This window comes from Marmota monax, unplaced genomic scaffold, assembly GCF_021218885.2.
Source record: "Marmota monax isolate L192 unplaced genomic scaffold, Marmota_monax_Labrador192_F-V1.1 WCK01_AAM20220418_F8-fsc00031, whole genome shotgun sequence".
Taxonomy (NCBI): Eukaryota; Metazoa; Chordata; class Mammalia; order Rodentia; family Sciuridae; genus Marmota; species Marmota monax.
The window spans coordinates 6,805,813-6,824,833 of NW_026695197.1; the positions used below are offsets into that span (position 1 = coordinate 6,805,813).

The window sequence follows — 19,021 nt, forward strand, 5'->3', positions numbered from 1 at the left end:
ACAAATCAAAAAGAGAAAATGAAGCCAGGTGTGGTGGCATACTCCTGTAATTCCAGTGGCTCAGGAGGCTGAGACAGGAGGATCATGAGTTCAAAGCCAGCCTCAGCAAAAGTAAGGCACTAAGCAACTCAGTGAGACCCTGTTTCTAAATAAGATACAAAATTGGGCTGGGGATGTGGCTCAGTGGTCAAGTGCCCCTGAGCTCAATCCCCAGTACCAAAAAAAAAAAAAAAATGAAGAAGAAAGAAAGAGAGAGAGAGAGAGAGAGAGAGAGAGAGAGAGAGAGAGAGAGAGGAGAGAGAATATGAGCTGTCATGGTGACCATACCTGAAATCCAGGCAACACAGGAGGCTGAGGCAGGAGGATTGCAAGTTTGAGGCCAGCAATTTAGTGAGAACTTCAGCATCTTAGAGTGACCCTGTTTCAAAGTAAAAAAAATAAAAAGCACTTAGTATGTAACTTAGTGGTAAAGCACCCTTGGGTACAATCCCCAGTATCATTTTTAAAAAAAAAAAAAAAAGGAAACAAAAATAATTTAAATTTCTGTAGTCATTTACTAATTGAATGGTCTATTGTAATATAATTTAAAACATTTGTTTGAAATTATTTTAAATGACAGCAATGGAGGATTAGTAGAAAAATAACTTTAGGTTTTCACAAAGAGAGAAAACAGAGCAAAGAAATGATTGCCTCTGTTTCCTTCCACAAAGTTTCAGCATTTTTTAGCAGAAGGTACAAATTGGGCTGGGGATATGGCTTAGTGGTCAAGTGCCCCTGAGTTCAATCCCCAGTACCAAAACAAAAAAAAGAAAGAGAGAAAGAAAGAAAGAAAGAAAGAAAGAAAGAAAGAAAGAAAGAAAAGAGAATAGAGAGAGAATATACTATACATTATATCATCAGACACAAAATAAATGTCTGAACTCACTTTGGCTAATTAAGAATTCATTTCAGGGGCGCTGACGGCGGCGGCGCTGCGGCAGCGCGGTCCCGAGAGGGTAGTTCCGCGAAGGATGGCTTCGTCCCGTCGGCACTGGGGACCCGAGAGCATTGGGATGCTGTCTATGAGAGAGAACTGCAAACTTTTCAAGAATATGGAGATACAGGAGAAATCTGGTTTGGGGAAGAGAGTATGAATCGACTAATAAAGTGGATGCAGAAACACAAGATTCCACTGGATGCTTCAGTGCTTGATATTGGAACTGGAAATGGTGTTTTCCTGGTTGAACTTGTTGGTACTTTTAGTGTTCATGTGTTTAAACACAGTTTTAAATGAAATTATTAAGTCTTAAAATTGAGGATATTAATCATCTATAAAGTAATGAAGCAGTCATACCATCTTCTCTGAGAAGTCACATGATACAAAAGTGATACTGCATGGATTGTAAGAAAGCACTAAATGAATAGTGCCCCAGAATCCCAAATGCTATGATCCTGGATGTTGAAATCCCCAAAGATCAAAACCTCTAAAGTATAAAATCCTGAGAATTACAATACTGAAAGATTAAATTCTGAATTTTTAGATCCTGGAAGCCAAAAATCCTGAAAAACGGCAAATTCTATTTTTTTTAAAAAAGACTATATAAGTGGGTAGGAAGTTGAATTCTGAGGAAGGGATTAATATATTTTCAGTTATATCCATGATAGTTGTATTGTGCTAGGTAAAATGAATACTGAGAAACTTGGCTAAGCATTATTTTTGGTGTATAACCTCCTCTGGAAAGTGAGATTGCTTTCCAGAGGAGGTTAATACCTGAGTCTGGCTGAATCTGAGTAGGTGGGGAAGGTGCCCCTCAATGTGGGTGCGCACCATCCAGTAGGCTGGAGGCCTTGAGAGAAGAAACAGAAAACTGAAAGCTAGAGTTTTTTCTGCTGTTTTAGACATGAGAACTTCTGACCTTTGGACCTCAGGACTTAACATCAGTTGCTTCTGGGCCATCAGGCTTTTGGCCTTGGAGTAAGAGTTAACACCATTGGCTTCCCTGGTTCTGAGACCTTTGAGCTTGGACTAAGCCATGCTACTGACTTTCCAGCTTGCAGACAGCCTGTCATGGGACTTTTTAGCTACCATAATTGTGTGGGCCAATTCTCCCAATTAATCCCTTCTTATATATTTATGTACATATCTTATTATCTCACTAGAGCACTCTAATTAGAGATTTGGTATTGGGGAAGCTAAATATTCCTTATTACACATGGAAGAAATCTGTGAAATTGTTTCCTCATGAAAAGGCAGTGATAACTTAAGTATACTAGTCTACTTAACAGTAGAAGCTAAAAGCTAGTTATAATTGGTTCTGTGAAAACAGAAAATTACTTAATTGAATGACCAAGCAATAACTGAACTTTCAAATAGACAACATGTACTTAAGTTTGTAGATTAAAAACTACTTTCCAGCCAGGTGTGGTGGTGTACACTTGTAATCCCAGCAGCTGAAGCCTGAGGCAGGAGGATCGTGAATTCAAAGCCAGCCTCAGCAACTTATCGAGGTGCTAAGCAACTCAGTGAGACCCTGACTCTAAATAAGATATTAAAAGGGACTGAGAATGTGGCTCAGTGGTTAAGTGCCCCTGGGTTCAATCCCTGGTACCAAAGATCATCAACAACAAAAATAACAAAAAAAAAAAAAAACCCCATTGTTCATAAAAATGCAGTGAGTGTCTGAATTATAACAGAAGGAGTGAAAATGCAGGTGAAAAATACAAGAAATCTCCCCTGTCAAATCAGTTCTTCACTGCTCTTGCCCCTCCATACAGCACCATGCTCATTTTCCCAAAAAATGCCCTTTGTCAGAGAATACAAAGGATTTGACAAGCTCAGGGACATTCTGAATCAAAGGTTCCTCCAGTGTCACAAAACACATTAAATGGTGAACTCTTCTTGCATAGAAGTTTGACTGTTGAAGAAGATAGACTTATATTTAACATAGACAAATGAGTATATGCCTTACTTTGGTTAATGGAAAATACTTTCAAAATTATCTCACTTTAAAAAAATTTTTTTTTATCACCTACAATAAAGTTCATGTCCTTGTTGGAACTGAAACTTCAAGGACTTATTTGCTCCTTTCTGTAAAAAAAAAAAAAAAAAAAAAAAAAAAAAAGAATTCATTTCATAAGGGCTACCTAATTGTTTATTCTTTAGCTAGATTATAAATGCCCTTGGATTGAAACTCTCTGAAATATTATTGTGTTCCTTTTGTACATTCCCCCATGTCTTCAACACTATAGACCATGTAACATAATATTTTAAAATACCGATTGGTTAACAACTGCTTTTTTTAAAAAAACTCATTGTGAACTTTTATATTCTTATGAAATTTCAGTACACTATGTCAAAGAGAAAACTTTTAAAAGCTTTATGAGAGAAAAACAACTCATTTGCACAGGGATGAGAATCATATTGGCTTTTGGACTTTCCAGCTTTAGGCAGGAATACGATGGAACGATGCCTGGTGGAACGATGCCTGGTGGAACGATGCCTTCAAAGTGGAAAGAGAAAGTGGCCTGGGACATAGAATTCTATGCCCAGCCAATTTATCAGTCTGCAAGTCAGACTGAAAAGGCTCAACATTTAATTCCTTTTTGGAAAAAAAAAAAAAACACAGTTGAGTTAAGATGAAAATGGAAATTTAAAAAAATGAAGATAAATAATCCAGGAAATAATGGTCACAACTCAGAACAGCGATAAAAAGAACCCCCAGGCTAATTGGCTGGGCAGTAGATATCAAGGCAATTGGTTCAAATTAAACAAGTAATCAAAAGGCTTGGAGATAAGAAACTGGAAACTGGATTCGCTTCAACAAATAAGTACGATTTAAGAAGCTGTTATGAACTTAGAGGTAGTGTGACAATCCTGTCAACAAGGAGAAACTCCATGAAAAACAAAAAGCTTTATAGCAAAGAGCACAGTTCCATATAAAACAAATTAAGTGTAGCATGATTCTGAACACCATGTAGAGTGTCATGAATGATAAACCATTTGATCTCAGTTTTTAAAATATTCATTTACACATATTTAGCAGATGATTTCAATTTTCTTTTTCTACAAGTCCATTCCAACTACATTTCTTGGATTTGTGAAAAATAATATGTGCACAAGGGTAGTATCATAAGTGATCTTCATTGGATTTTAGTTTCTTAAATCGACTTGTATTCAAGGCATAAAAGACTTGAATTTAGTGTTAAAACGCAGTGGGAATGTTATAAATGTTCATGATATGCTTTGAGGTGGAAAGAGATAAAAATCTCAGGGTTACATATGCATATCCTTATTTTAATAATAAAAACTCAAGAGATTTTATCTAAAGCTGATTATCGAGAAAACATTTTATCTATATTATCTAAAGCCATAAAGTAGAAGAACTATGTGTAATACAATTGAGAAACTTTAGAGAAGAGGGAAACAGGAGTGGTATTAAGGAGATCAATTTCTTATCTTTGAAAAGTGAGACTCAACAGACATTTGTATATGGCTAAGTGAATCATTGCTCCAATTGTCCCCAATTCTGTGCTCCCCTTCTGTAATACATTATATACCCACACTGTTTATCGTGTGATTTTTGCCTTTCATCCTGGTAGAGCACATATAGTGCTCCTATTCATTGACTCAAGATTGGACCTTGTGTTAGTCTGAATAATAGAATACAGGTAGAAGTAACAGTTGGAAGTAACAGTGGCCAGTTCTGAACAGAGGCCTTCTGAAGTATCACATTTGCTCCTCTTGAGCTATGACCCTCTGCCATGGAAACAATGTGCCCCAAACAATGGCCACTCCTTCATCCCAGTCCCCAAATGAGAAGATACACAGACCCACACTGGACCAAGTCCAGCAGAGCTGCACCCAATGACTCATAAGCTTGAAGTAAATGTTGTAAACCTTGTTTTGGGGATTGTTTTGTATGGCAGCAAAAAAATTGACACACTATCTAAGGTTTATAAATAAAAAACTGGAACTCTAAGTGTATTGTTTAGAGCTAGGGATGGTTTACAGGAGAGATACACAGTAACACAAATGTTTAAAAAGTTGTTACTTTGGAGGATGGCATTGAGGGAGAGTTTAAATTTTCATTTTATATCTTCCTGCCCCTCTGACTTTTCAATCAAATGCCCATGTTATTTTTATAATTAAAATACACAAACATAGTGCACACTATCTAGGAGGTTAGACCTTTAAAATGTAAAATATTATAGCAGCAGTATGATGAGATGTTTAATTAATGTCAGAAAAAATAAAGTTCAACAGATGATGAAATTGTAGGAATTCTGAAAAAGAAGAAAAGATCAATCTAACTGAAGTGCTCGTTGAAGGCAAAGTTGCTGTAGAATGGATCTTTGGGGTTAAGAGAAATGGAGGAAAACAAGTAAAGAAGAAACAAATAGCATATGAAATGTGGAGAGGGGCTGAAAAGACTGCAGAGTAACAACAAAAATTGTAACTACAAATTCATCATATTATTAGATGGAATTTAGGATAACTCCATGAAGAAGAAGTTAAAAAACAAAACAAAACAAACAAACAAACAAAAAAACATGTCAAGTAACACAAGATGGGAAAATTTTCTACAGGTCTTTCCAGTTAGAAAAACTTTTCAGAGGATTATAAAATACAGCCTCTTCTTTCACCAAGTCATATTTTCCCAGTCCTGCAGGGCAATCAAATTGCCTACCTGAATAATGAACCACATATTTCTAGCAAAAGAGTGAGATACTGCTTTTTTGTATATTTAGGCCCAAAGGATGTAGTAACAAGAGTTATACAACTTAATAATAATACCTTGACATATGCCACACTACCTGCCAAAGGGGCCCTTGAGATAGTTTCCACCACCTCTGAGAACTCTCTTTCAATATACAACCCATTCTACACAGCCCTGCTATCTTGGTCTTCCTAAAACACCTAGTTCATGAAACAACTCTCTGTGCACATTTGTTGGTCAAGCTTTCCAGGCTTCCCAGCCTTCTTGCCATAGTTCTGTCTGTCTGTCTCTCTCTCCCTCTTCCCCCATGCTGGGATTTAACTCAGGGCTTTGTGCATGCTAAGCACTTACTATACCACTGAGCTGTACAGCCTTAGCCCTATGTTCTCTCTCTCTCTCTCTCTCTCTCTCTCTCTCTCTCTCTCTCTCTCTCTCTCTCCCCGCCCCCCCTCTTCTTTTGTAGCAGGGGCTCACTACCTTGCCCAGGCTGAATCCTGGCCCCAAGTCATTTTCCTGCTTCAGTCTAGAATAGCTGATCAGCTACGGTTGTATGCCACCATGCAGGCTACAGTACCTATTTTAAATCAAGTACCCATCACCTCTTCCATTTCTCCTAATTTGAAGTTCATGCTATTTGATTTGCTTTTTTCTTTTTTTTTAACTTAAAAATTTTATTTCTACATTCAATATTCTTATTAATACAGCTTAATCTAAAAAATTCTGACCGCAAACATGTCGATAATTTCCTTTTGGAATTGGTGAAGTCAGAGAAAAAATTTTAAATTTATTTTGAATGTAGACCATCAAAAATACTCATTTAATGTGGACTTACATGTTTATATAAGAGGTTTTCTTCTCCCAAAATAAAATTCTCGGATAAATTCAACATTCTTTTGAATGAGGAAAAAAACAAACCTTCTGAAAAAATAAACCTTCTGAAACAAAATAATGCAGCTAGGCATATTAAGTGCAATATTGTTAGGCATACTAAGTGCAATATGAAAGTATGTTATTGAAAAGAAAATGTGAAAAATAGAACCACAAACCTTCATGAAAAATTATAATAAACCCTTTACTCCATTTACTTTTAGCTATTTCATAAATATCACAGAGAAATTGGACATAGTTTATGATGAGACTTAGAAAATTTTCCTTTTCCATAAAGCAAATGTGTAAATCTTTCCCTTTGGCTCCATTTTCTGCTCCTCCTCCACTGTGTTGATGAGATACTGAGTTCTTCCAGATTTTTGGTTAGGTGAGTGGTTTACAAACTGAACAGACTCTCCAGGTGAGTCGTTTCTGCACCCAGTTTTCCTGTCACTGGATCTCCGACTTTTCCAACTCTGAAAACAATCTCAGCCAGTTCAAGTTTCACACGCTTTGTCTGTGGAGTAGGTTACGCTTTGAGGAGCACAATGTACCTAGCTGTGGAAAGTTGAAGGGCATTGTGAGCAAAGTAGGTTTTTCACTTATTAAAATAGTTGAATGAATTGGGATCCAGATCAAGTCTGGTCACTCTCACTTCAGGAATTTTTTTGTGTTGCTATCCCAATCATCTTCCTCACAATGTCCATTTGGCAAGGATAGATTAATGTGCTAGTGACATTATGTGGCTTTGGTCCCCTCTGGTTAAATTGTGCAACCCTATTTGAGTTGGTTAACCCTCAGCACAAAAACAAAACAAAACAAAACAAAAAATCCACCCCCCCACAAAAAAACCCAAACCAAATCTATGGCTTCTTAAGACTTGCTTCCCTTTTCCTTGATGCTTTTTATACCAGACAGGTTTTCCTTCTATCTTGACTCTTGTTTTCCTTAAAATAAAGATAATTCATATTGATGCTTGTCTGACTTTCCAAAATATCAGTTTCTTGGGATTCTATTTGTCCACTACCTTCTTTACTCTCATTGACTATGTTTCCAGACAGTGTTTTCTGCCTGTATCAATGCAAGTCTGATCTATTGGCCTGCTGTGCTTCAGGTTTTTTTCTTATCACTGGTTGTCTCCACTTTCCCATTCCTCCATACTTGCTGACTGCAGACTCCAACAGTGTCTGTGATCTAGCTAGCAGTTGCTAGCATTTTTCTCACTATAATAAACATTACAACCTATATGGATGTCCGAAGTGTACATGTGGAACTCCTAGTTGACCAGCAGTAAATCTTTCTTTTTCTTTCTAACTCAAGAAAGCCAAATGTAACACAAGAAACCGGGAGGGACATTTTTATAGGAATAATTTGCTATCTGCTCTAATGTAGGTTTTAAAAATTTATTCTCGACTTTTATTGCAGACCAAGGTTAAAATAGAGGGCGGAGTACATGTCCTCTGAGGACAGGTCAAAGCCCTGTGCACTGTATATAAACAAACAGAAGGAGATTTAGGTGCATGGAGAGAGGAAGATAATTGATTAAGAATCTTGGGACCTGAGGAATGACAAGGCAAAGAGTTTTCCTGGGTTGTTGTTTTTTTTTCTAGCTTCATACATCCTGGACTAAATGCTAGAGAAGTAGGCAACCCCAGACTATCATAGGATAAGATTTAAAAAAAAATCCAAATAAAAAAGTGCCTTGGTTTCTCTAGGCAAAAGACCAAGAGAAGGGTAATGTCACTAGACAAAACTTTTGGACAATAACTTGCTCTATTCCAGCCAAACACTGCAGGAAACACACATACACACACACACACCCACACACAAACACACACACACACAAAACAAAAAACACACTGCCTCACCCCTACCCCAGTCAGCAATGGCTAAATAGAAAACCTGGACTCTGACCTTCACCAAGTATATTTCAAGGCCCTGACCCCATTGCTGGGTGGTATCAGAGAAGACCAGCTTGGAGCCAGGACTTCCATCCTGTCAGTCAATAGAGCAGACAGTACAAACATGACCCCTTTGTTTGCAAGGATAATATGGGTTGAATAAAAAGTCGACCTTGAAAGGTCACATACTGTATGATTCCATTTATATAACATTCTCAGAATGATAAAATTATAAAGATGGAGAACAGATTAGTGGTTGCCAGGGTTTAGAGAGATGGGGGCTAGGGAAGGAGTGGGTGTGACTATGTGTAAAAGGACAGAATGAGGGAGATCTTTGTGGTGATGGAATAGTTCTGTATCTTGATTCTTGAGGTAGTTATAGAAACCTACACATGTGCTAAAAATGGCTGGGAGCTATATGCACATGTTGTACTAATATCAGTTTCCTGGTTTTGATACTACACTACTGGTTACATAAGATGTAATCACTGGAGAAAACTGAGTGAAGGGCATAAAGGATCTCTCTATTCAGTTTTTAAAACATCCTATGAATCTATAATTATTTCAAAGTAAAGTTTTAAAAAATTACCCTGACTTTGATGTTTGATATGTTTGGTAGTCACTAATGTTGTGATCCACATATTTCCTTCCCTCTGTTTTAGGGTACATGCTGGGATTGAGTCTGTTTCCCTGGTCATGTGATTTGATCTGACCATAGAAATACAAGCATGAAAGAGATATTGGGGACGAAGTGTAGAGACTCCATGTAAGCTGTCACCTGCACTGTCTTCTCCACTGAGGAGCTGTGTGTTGCTATTGATTGTCCTTTAACATGGGCTCACAGTGATGTGCAGAGCCCCTACTGACCCTCAAGGGACATGGAGTGTGAGATAGAAAACAACTTGCATAGTTTTTTTGTTTTGTTTTGTTTTGGGTGGGGGGAGTGGGGCACTAGGGATTGAACTCAGGGACACTCAACCACTGAGCCACATCCCCAGCTCTATTTTGTATTTTATTGAGAGACAGGGTCTCATGAGCTGCTTAGTGCCTCGCTTTTGCTCTGGCTGGCTTTGAGCTCACAAATCCTCCTGCCTCAGCCTTCTGAGCTGCTGGGATTACAGGTATGTGCTGCCATGCCCAGCAGAATTTACACAGTTTTAAGGCACCAGGATTTGGGACTTTTATATATAGCCATCTAGTACAGTACAACTGTTAATGTTAGTCATAATTACCTGATCTGATCATCAGATCCAAGGCTTTGGTGGGGTCCTGACTGTGATTTCACCTTCTTCTGCCCAGGACTGCTGACTCACCACCTGACCTTATACATGATCACCACCCAAAGGATGAACAGCTTCCTGTCTTAACCCAATTCACACCCTTTGATTCCTGGGCCTCAGAGCAGTGCAGCTGTCTTGACAGTAATGATGTGCCATGGGCAGGGGAGCTATGATAGAATGAAGGGCACCCACATTCATTCCTCAGGCTGTAGCCACAAGGCAGGGCTGCCTGTATGGGCTCATCTTTGCCTGTTCCTCTTTCATTCATCACCCTCTTTGCTCTTCCCTACCCTTTGAGTACTTGACACAACATTCTGTATAACCAACCTCTTCTGCCTTTCCCTCTCCTCTCACCACAGGTCAATCACTCACAGGCAGTTTATTTTGCTTCAGGCCATCTCCCACATCTTCCCACAAAAACCAATCTATCCTAGAAACCATTCATTTGCTTTCTAGCTAGCTGGGAACAAACTTGGCTTTATTCACAAGTCAAAAGAATATCAGCATCATTCAAATAACAACTATTTAAATGAAGGCATTCTAGAAAGGAGGCACTGAGTTACTGATTCCTTCAAAGGAGCAGCAGCCTCTGGTGTGCTTCCTGGGATGGGGAGCTGTGATGAGGAAATGCAGGGCAGATAGACTACTTCATATGGGATATTCAATTTCAATGTGTCTGCATTAATCAATCTTCTAGGCACCAGATGGTAAAATCATAGAAGTCAAAAAAATCCTTTTAAAATACATACAATTATGTTAAAAATTCTGAATTATATTATTATCTAGCCCAAAGGCAGTTCTCCCCTTGAGGCACACATCTGCATGCTTGGAGGAAACCAGACTCCTGGGGATCTGAGAGTAAGGGAAATGAGAATAACACTGGAAAGATTATGTCAGTGTCCTTACTTTGGATTCTCTAATCTGTGCCCTTTTTTCCACTCTTTGTTGGAGAGCTTGACCCTATTGGGAGATACCGTAATGATGGCCTTACACTAAGAAGGGCTTTAGCCTAAGTAACTCCATCTTAAAATAAAACTGCAATCCCCACCAGGCAAGCCTATGGAGCCCTCCAATATTGTCATCTCCACAACCCTGATAAAAACTCAGAGTGAAGTAACTGTCATTTGCCTTTGCCCTGATAAAGTCAGAGGTGAGAGATCAGGGCGGAAACCACCAGACAAGATGTCCTGACCCTAGAATGAAAGACATCACTGAGAAATCTGGTAATGGCTGGTAGGGATTGAAAGGGTGAGCAGAAGCCCCCAAATTTAACATAAATGATGGAGCAAATGAATATCCAGCCAGCCAACACTGAAGCCCACATGCCAGAGAGCCTGATGAGGACCTGGACTGACACCCCAACTCTTCTTTGAGTACTTGACACAAGTCTGATCATCTGTCTGATCCTCTGCATCATTCTCATTGCTCTCAAACTCTACAGCCACATCTTGACCCTGGTGAGAACTGCAACTTCCCCTTAGGACCCTCTCCTCAACATTATTAAGCTCTACCTGAGGAGAAGCCTTCATAGGTTCCTGATCTGATCACTGTGGTCTGAGTGAGTGTGCATCTGCTGGACTTAATGCCTAAGACTTTAGACTCTAGATTTGGCACTTGAGCTTAGCATGCAGAGGGAATGTATGTAATGAGTCTGTCATGATTAAGTGTGTTACCAGTACTTAGAATTAACTTAGAATTGTTTACTTTGAATTAATTATGTATATTGCAGTGCCTGACATTAAGGATTGTCATTTTCTCGATTAAGAACCTATAGAGTGGAATTGTATTGAGTGATTTGAGTGAATAAAGCTTTGAAAAAGGCAGAAGCACGTGGACATTCTTTATTTCTCCCCCTTGACTGCATAAGTCACAACTTTGCCCATCACCACAGATACCCAGTTCCTTCTTGCTTTCAAACATGTTTATCCTTTTCTACCTCATTTCCTATTCTTATAGTGGATTAAGTGAAGAAACAGTTTTGAATGAATAGGAATAGGTAGAATGTGGACCTTGGAGGTTAAATGTGTTTGGCTATACAACCAGTTGCAAAAAAGTACATTTCATTACATTGTACAATGCAAATTACAGCCAATTTTCTATTTGCCTTTTTACATTTTTAATTGTAAAGGATTTTTGAAACCAAACCAAAAAGATACTATTACTTAAGGGAACACAGACATCTTTTTTAAAAAATTGTTATTTGAAGTAATTTTACATAATCACAACATTCACTTGTTTCCGTTTTTGGTAAATTTACAGAGTTGCACAACCATTACCACAACCCATTTATTTATTTAAGTACTGGGGACTGAATCCAGGAATTGTCTATTATTGAGCTTCATCCCTAGCCCTTTTTATTACTTGGAGATAGGGTCTTGCTAAGTTGCCCAGGCGGGCCTTAATTTTCTATAATCTAATTTTAGAACATGTCTATCACTGCAAAACTATCTCTTGTACTCTTTGCAGTCATTCCTTATTTCTGCCCTCAGCCCTAGGTGATCACCAATCAACTAACTGTACGGATTTACTTTTTCTAGACATTTCAAATAAATAGAATCATGTTATATGTGTTATTGCAAAATGACTTCTTCCACTTAGTATCTTGAGTTTCCTCTATATTGTATCTTTTATAAGTACTTTGTTCCTTTTATCAAATAAGTCCACGTATGGATACAGCACATTTAGTTTATCTATTCAGGAGTTTTTGGACTTTTGGATTGTTTTCACTTTTTGATTATTACAAACAATGTTGTTATAAATATTTAAGCATACATAATTTGAACATATTTTCATTTCTCTTGAGTATGTATCTAGGAGTGATGTTGTTGGGTCATATGTTAGTTTTATGTGTAAGTTTTTTTTTTTTAAAGAGAGAGAGAGAGAGAGAGAATTATTTATTTTAGTTTTCGGCGGGCACAACATCTTTGTTTGTATGTGGAGCTGAGGATCGAACCCGTGGCCGCACGCATGCCAGGTGTGCGGGCTACCACTTGAGCCACATCCCCAGCCCCGTGTGTAACTTTTTAAGAACCTGAAAAACTGTATTCCAAAGTGGTGCATTGTTTTATATTTTCTTAAGTAATGGATATGAAGGTCCTGATTTCTCTACTTCCTGGCATTTTTTTTTTGCTTATTAATTTTAGCCATTTTGATAGGGGTGAAGAGCTTTCCCGTTGAGGTTTTAATTTGCATTTCCCTAAGTGGCTAATAATGTTGAATACTAATAGTTGATCATTTAAATATTTGGTAAAATGTCTGTTCTTTCGTCCACTTTTAATTGGATTATTAGCCTTATTAAGTTGTTGTAAGATTTCTTTGTATATTTTTGCATACAAATCCTTTATCAGATGTGATTTGTGAATATTTGCTCACAAAATATGGACACAGTATTTTAAAAAGACTGCATCTTTATTTCAAAGTGATGTTTCCTCTTGTGGAACATTAAAGGGCTAATCACTGACTTTCTTCCAAAATATTATATAAGTATTTTAAAAATAGTATGTTTTAAATTTTTATTTTTGAAAACAGTATTTGGGAGATGTAGATAATCGCAAATGCAGGATAGTAAACTTTTTTTTTTGGTAAAATTTTTTTGCTTGCAACATTTTGGTTATGTCAACACACACACACACACCCCTGAATATTTTTTTGTGATACTGGGACTCAAACCCAGGGTCTTGCACGTGGTAGGCACGTGCTCTACTACTGGGCTACGCCCCCAACCTATATAACAATATGTATTTAAAAGTTTAAGATGGGGCTATTTCAGTGGTGCAGTCTCTTTATCATTCCGGCTCTTGGTTGGCAAGCAGTAAGACACAAACCTCTGGATGACTTAAGGAGAAATTTTACTTGGTAAAAAGACGGTTGGTTATCCTAGTGTGATAGAGGATCAGGGCTGGGTCTAGTGGTCTTCAGGGTAGGGAGCGGCTGGGTATTGAGAAGGAGTACTAAGCAGTGCTTCCCAAGGGGGCGTAGTGGAAAGACACTTGTAGGATACTGCGCAGGAGACAGGCCCCTAAACGGTCCCAATTGTGCACCCCTCACCCCCCAGGCATTCTTTTGGTCCCTCGGGGCCGGGCTGCCTCTTCCGGCCGTGCGGGTCGGTGGCCTCTCCTCTCACTGCCCGCCCCGGTCCTGGACCACGGCAGCCCAGTCGCCCGGTTCCGCCGGGTCTGACGAGGCACCACCGACAGTTCTCCGGCTTCAGACCTCCCCGGACACTACAGGTGGCTCCGCCCGAGTCAGGGGTGGCCTGCGGCACGGCACGGCCCTGGGTCGATCCGAGGGCCTCCTCCGCGCGGTGAGGGCACCTCCATTTTCTCCCGCCCGTGACGGGCTCGACGTGAAGTGGCCTGGGTTTATTTTACTCGCTGCCGCAGCCTCTTTGTCCCTACACAGGATCGGGGGGCAAAATCCCTCGGCCCAGACAGCACCACTGAACCCATCGCAGGGGAAGCTTCCCTCCCGGTGACCCGGACGCCGGCGCCGCGGTCCCGCACCTCCCGGCGGGTCGAGCAAGAAAAGGCGGCCAAGTTGAGAGGCCGGAACCTCCTGGCCCCGGAGAGAAGCGCGACCACCGCGAGGTGGGCTCGGTGTACAGGAGGGGGCCGGCGCATCCGGGTGAGCGCGCGGCGCCCCCGCCTCCCCCGCGCAGCCGCAAGGGCCGCCGCCGCCGCCGCCGCGGAGCACGCCGCGCGCTGTGGAGACCGCGCCCGAGCGGCCTCGGGCGGCCCTGCGGCCCCGCCCGGCGGCGCTGAGGGGGCCCAGAGCGAGCGGCTGCGGCCGCGGCTTGCAGGGCGGCCCCGACTAGCCCGCCGAGCCCAGGAGGCCTGCCGCGGAGGCGGGGGCGGGCGCGGCGGAGGCGGGGCTCGCGCCAGGCCCGCCCGCCCGCCGGGGGAGCCGGCGGCAGTGGCCGAGGAGGCTGCGCGGCGGACGGCGGCCCCTGAGTAGCGCCCGCGCTGCGGCCCGCGGGACCGCGCCGCGACCCCCCGGGCCGGCCCCGAGGAGCGCCCGCCGCCGCCGCCGCCGCGCGCAGAGCGAGGTGAGTGTCTGCTCGCGCCCGGGCAGCCCTGGAGCCGCAGCCGCTAGCGCGGGGCCAGAGGAGGAGGAGGAGGAGGAGGCCCGTCCGCGTCCCCCTGTCCCTTTGTGGCCGGTGCTACCGAGGGCCGGGGCGCGGGTGCGCTCGCTGCGGGGTCCTGGTCGGGGACTCCAGGGCCGCGGGACACGCGGCGTCTCTGGTTGGCAGCTGCGGCGAGCAGCGAGTTTCCGTCCTAGTTTGACATTGAGTTAGAACCGTTTTTCTTTAGAAGACGGAAGTTTGTTTTATTGACAAGAATATAGCTAAATATGGCTTCTGGGTTCGGTTGTGGGGTATTTGGAGCCGTGGTACCAGCCTGACCCTCGCCGGGGCCGGCGCGACGGGGGAGGGGAAGACGCGCCGGTAACTGGAGGCGGGGGCTTCCCGGCCGGCTGTGGGCCGAGAGGACCTGGCTCCGAATGAGCAAATGTTTGTGCTTGGGAAGTAGCTGGCTTTAGGTAATGTGGGAGCCCTTCCTGGAAGAATGAATGAATGAAATGTCATTTACTCACCCATAATCAATACAATGCCTGTTTAATAAAGATTTGCCAGGAATTGTGATGATTTGCATTGTCATTGCCAATCTTACATCAATCTTACTAAGCGACCCCTGCCACCCATTTTATGACCTTGGCCTCTTTCTCAAAGCCACTGTTAGTCCATCAACCAAACTCCCTTGGCATTTTCTGGCAAGTGTGGGTAAAGTGGTCTTTTTGTGATCGTGAACTGTTTACGGAGGGCAGAAAATGTTCACCTTTATCATACCTTATGTTTAACACATTACTTTGTGGTGATTCTTGTCAAGAACCTTGAGACTTAGGAGATCTTGACCTCATTTCACAGATGAAAAAGTTGAGGCCTCAAGAAGTTAAACTTTCCAGGTCACAGGCTAATCGGCAGAGTTGGGATTGAAACCCAGACTTTTATTAGTTCAGTGCTCTTTGTGTCACATTCGTGACGTAGACCTAGACTTTCCAGTATGATAGTCTTAATTTAAATAACCACATGTGACTTGTGGTTATTTAAGTTAAAATTAAAGAAAAATTTAGCTCTTTAGTCATTAGCCATATTTCAAGTGTTTAATAGCCAAATGGGTAAGTGGCTAAGTTGAACAGCAGTCTAGATCATACATCCATTTATGTATTCAGTAAATATTTGAGTGCCAGCTGCCTAGTTTTAAATCTTGAATATACTGGGCACAGTTTTAAGTCCTGGGAATACTGTGGCAAATGAGAGACAAAATGTTTTTGCGTTTTTGGAGTTTGTGTTTTGCATGATAGTTTGAGGATGTTAAAACCGTGGTACTTCAGAGCCTTTTTATTGCAAGTGTGGTTCATGGACCAGCAACATTATAGTCACATGAGAGTCTAGAAGAAATGCAGAATCTCAGGCCCCAGATTCCATCAACTGAATTAATTTCTGCTTTAATAAGATTCTAGGTTATTTATGTGTAGTTTGAATCTTAAGAAGCCTTATTTAGAATACTAGGGATTACTGGGTTTAATGAATGGCTGTAACAAATTTGGGGAGTACTCACCATTTATGCAAATACTTGTTAAATGCTTGATTTTTCTCAGTGTTGTTTAAATTTTTTCCCCTCCCTTATCTAGCCCTGTATCTTTAGAGACTTTATAGTGTCTGATAAATAGTAGGCACTCAGTAAATGTTTGCTGAGTAAGTGAACAAGCTACTAGGATAGTTAAAACTGGTTGTTAGTCCCAAGTACTCACATTGCATCAGGTGAGCTCAGGGGACCTCAGTTGAAATGAGCTGGATTTTGCTCCTGGTATATAATCTAGCTCTCTCTTTAATAACATAATATTAATAAATTCAAATTTTAATCATATATTAATGTCTTATATAGGATTTAAAAAAAAACTGAATTCTGGACTTTATTTGGATTTCACCAGTTTTTCTACTAATATCTTCCTTTTGTTCCATGGTGCAGTCCAGGGTACTACATTGTATTTAAGTGTCATGCCTCTTTGGTCTGTAGCATTTCTTTTTTCTTTTTTTAAGCTTTCCTTGTTTTTCATAACTTTGGTGGCCTGGAGGAGTACTGTTCTGGCTTTCTATTTCATTTTATGAGACAGGATCTTGTTGTGTTATAAAAGCTAGTCTCAATTCTTGTGCATAAGTGATCCTCCTGTGTATCCCTGTCCTCTGGGACTGCAGGCATTCTCCACCACATCAGTGTCTTTTCTTTGGCTTCCTGAGACCAGGTAGAATCATCCAGTCTGAGAGGTTTTCATACTTTGGCAAGTATAGCCACAACAGGGACAATCCTTTTTCAGCTCTTAATTTGTTTGTGTAGTGCGTATTCTTATTTTCAAGTAACAACATAACAACATTTGTACTTTGTTTTCAGTAACAAATTTCTTGGATACAGTTCCTCATTGATTGAGACTGGGAAATGTTGCAACATTGCAGTTGTGTACCACTGTTTTAATATATATACTGAGTTTTATTTTTATGATGAGTTAAGATAAGGACAGGTGAAAGAGCGGGAAGAGGGGAAATATCAGGTGAAAGAGGCAATAATTGGTCAATGAAGGACAAATGCAAAAGAATGAAAGAAAATAGAGGAAGAAGTAAGGTAGCTACATAGATAAAAGAACCAGAAGCAAATAATTACTGTTTGTTCATTAATTCAGTTACTATTTATTGAGTGATTAATGTATGCCTGACCTATGCTAGAGGCTCAAGATAACTGGGGGGCAAGCCAGCAGCTTTAAACAAGTAAACATGCAGATGAATTCATTATCTAATAATTACAGCTTGTGATGAGTGCTATAAAGTAAAGGATTTTAGAGGGGCTGGATGGTGTGAAAGAGAGGGTAAGGGAGCTACTGCTTCGTTGACTGGGTTCATGAGGAAGGCTTCTCTGAGTGACATTTGAACTCCTGTCTCTGGTTTTTAGGGGCCCTCCCTAATTAACCCCAAACTGCTAATCCTTCGGTTTATTTCACAACACACACATCACTTTCTCCATAGGCACTGTATTTATTTCTACCTCTGTGACTTCAGTGATTTCTTCTCTTTCCAAGATGTTCCCCTTTCCACCTCCACTTGGAGAAGTGCTACCTCTTGTGCAAATGTTTGATCACATCCTATCTCCTTTATGAAGACTGTCACTGTTGATTTATGCCTGTGTTTGTCACTCTGTTTGAGTGTGTGATGTTCAGTGGTAGGGATAATACTTTGCATTTATATCTATGTGTCTTCACTTAGTCCAGCACAAAGTAGAACTAATAAGGGGTTGAAATGGAGATCTGAAGTGTTCACATTTGGGTGATGACCCTTAGAATAGTAAGTGAAAGTCTAGTTTTGTTTTAATAAAACATTTTGTTATGAGATAATTATAGATCCACATGCAGTTATGAGGAATAATCAGAAAGATTCTAAGTACCCTTTACCTAGTTATTTCCCGTGGTATATCTTGTAAAACTATAGCACCCATGATATCAGACCGATAATAGTGTCAGTAATATAGTCAAGATACAAAATATTTCCATCTTCACAAGATTTCCTTTTCTTGCTTATTAAAATGGCTATGCCTCTCTCCCTCACCTCTACCCCACTCTTAAGTCCTAGAATCAGTAATCTGTCCTCCATTTTTGCAATTCTGTCATTTCAATAATATTTTATAAATGGAATCATATAGTACAGAGATTAACCCAGGTTGTTACATATGCTGATATTTGCTTCTTTTTTTATTGCTTAGTAGTATTTCATAGTGTGGATGTACTTTTATGGTTGTTTTAACCATCTACCTTTTGGACATCAGTTTGTTTCCAGTTTTTGGCTAACACAAGTAAAGCTGCTATAAGCATTTAAGTACAGACTTTTGTGTAAACATAAGTCTTCTGGGACAAAGTGATAGAGTGCAGTTATTGGGTTGTGTGATAACTGAATGTCTATCTTTTTGTAGAACCTGTCAAATTGTTTTCGAGTGACTGAAACATTTTATATTCCTATTAGTCATGTATGAATGATCAGTTTCTCTGTATCCTTTCCACATTTGGTGTTGTCACTATTTTTTAATTTTAGCTGTTCTGTTAGGTACAGAGTAATAATCTCTCTGTGATTTTAAGGTGTTTTTTCTAAATGCTAATGATGTTGAGTTAGTTTGTTTTTAGTAACATTGGATATTGAATCCAGGGCCCAGCACATGCTAGACACACTCTTCCACTGAGT

General features: G+C 40.5%; 1 protein-coding gene and 1 pseudogene across 3 annotated transcripts in view; one reads left to right on the plus strand and one right to left on the minus strand.

Moving 5' to 3' along the window:
- Nucleotides 1-942: 942 nt before the first annotated feature.
- Nucleotides 943-7,302, minus strand: LOC124081931 (small ribosomal subunit protein uS17m-like; annotated as a pseudogene).
- Nucleotides 7,303-13,913: 6,611 nt separating this feature from the next.
- Nucleotides 13,914-19,021, plus strand: part of Galnt1 (polypeptide N-acetylgalactosaminyltransferase 1) — a 130,469-nt gene continuing 125,361 nt past the window's right edge. The window contains exon 1 of one of the 3 annotated variants that reach the window (XM_046428308.2): nt 13,914-14,330. The gene's annotated coding sequence lies outside the window, so the exon portion shown is untranslated. Of the gene's footprint in view, nt 14,331-14,737; nt 14,789-19,021 lie in introns of those variants that run through there. The other 2 variants (XM_046428309.2, XM_058573958.1) reach the window with 2 other exon arrangements.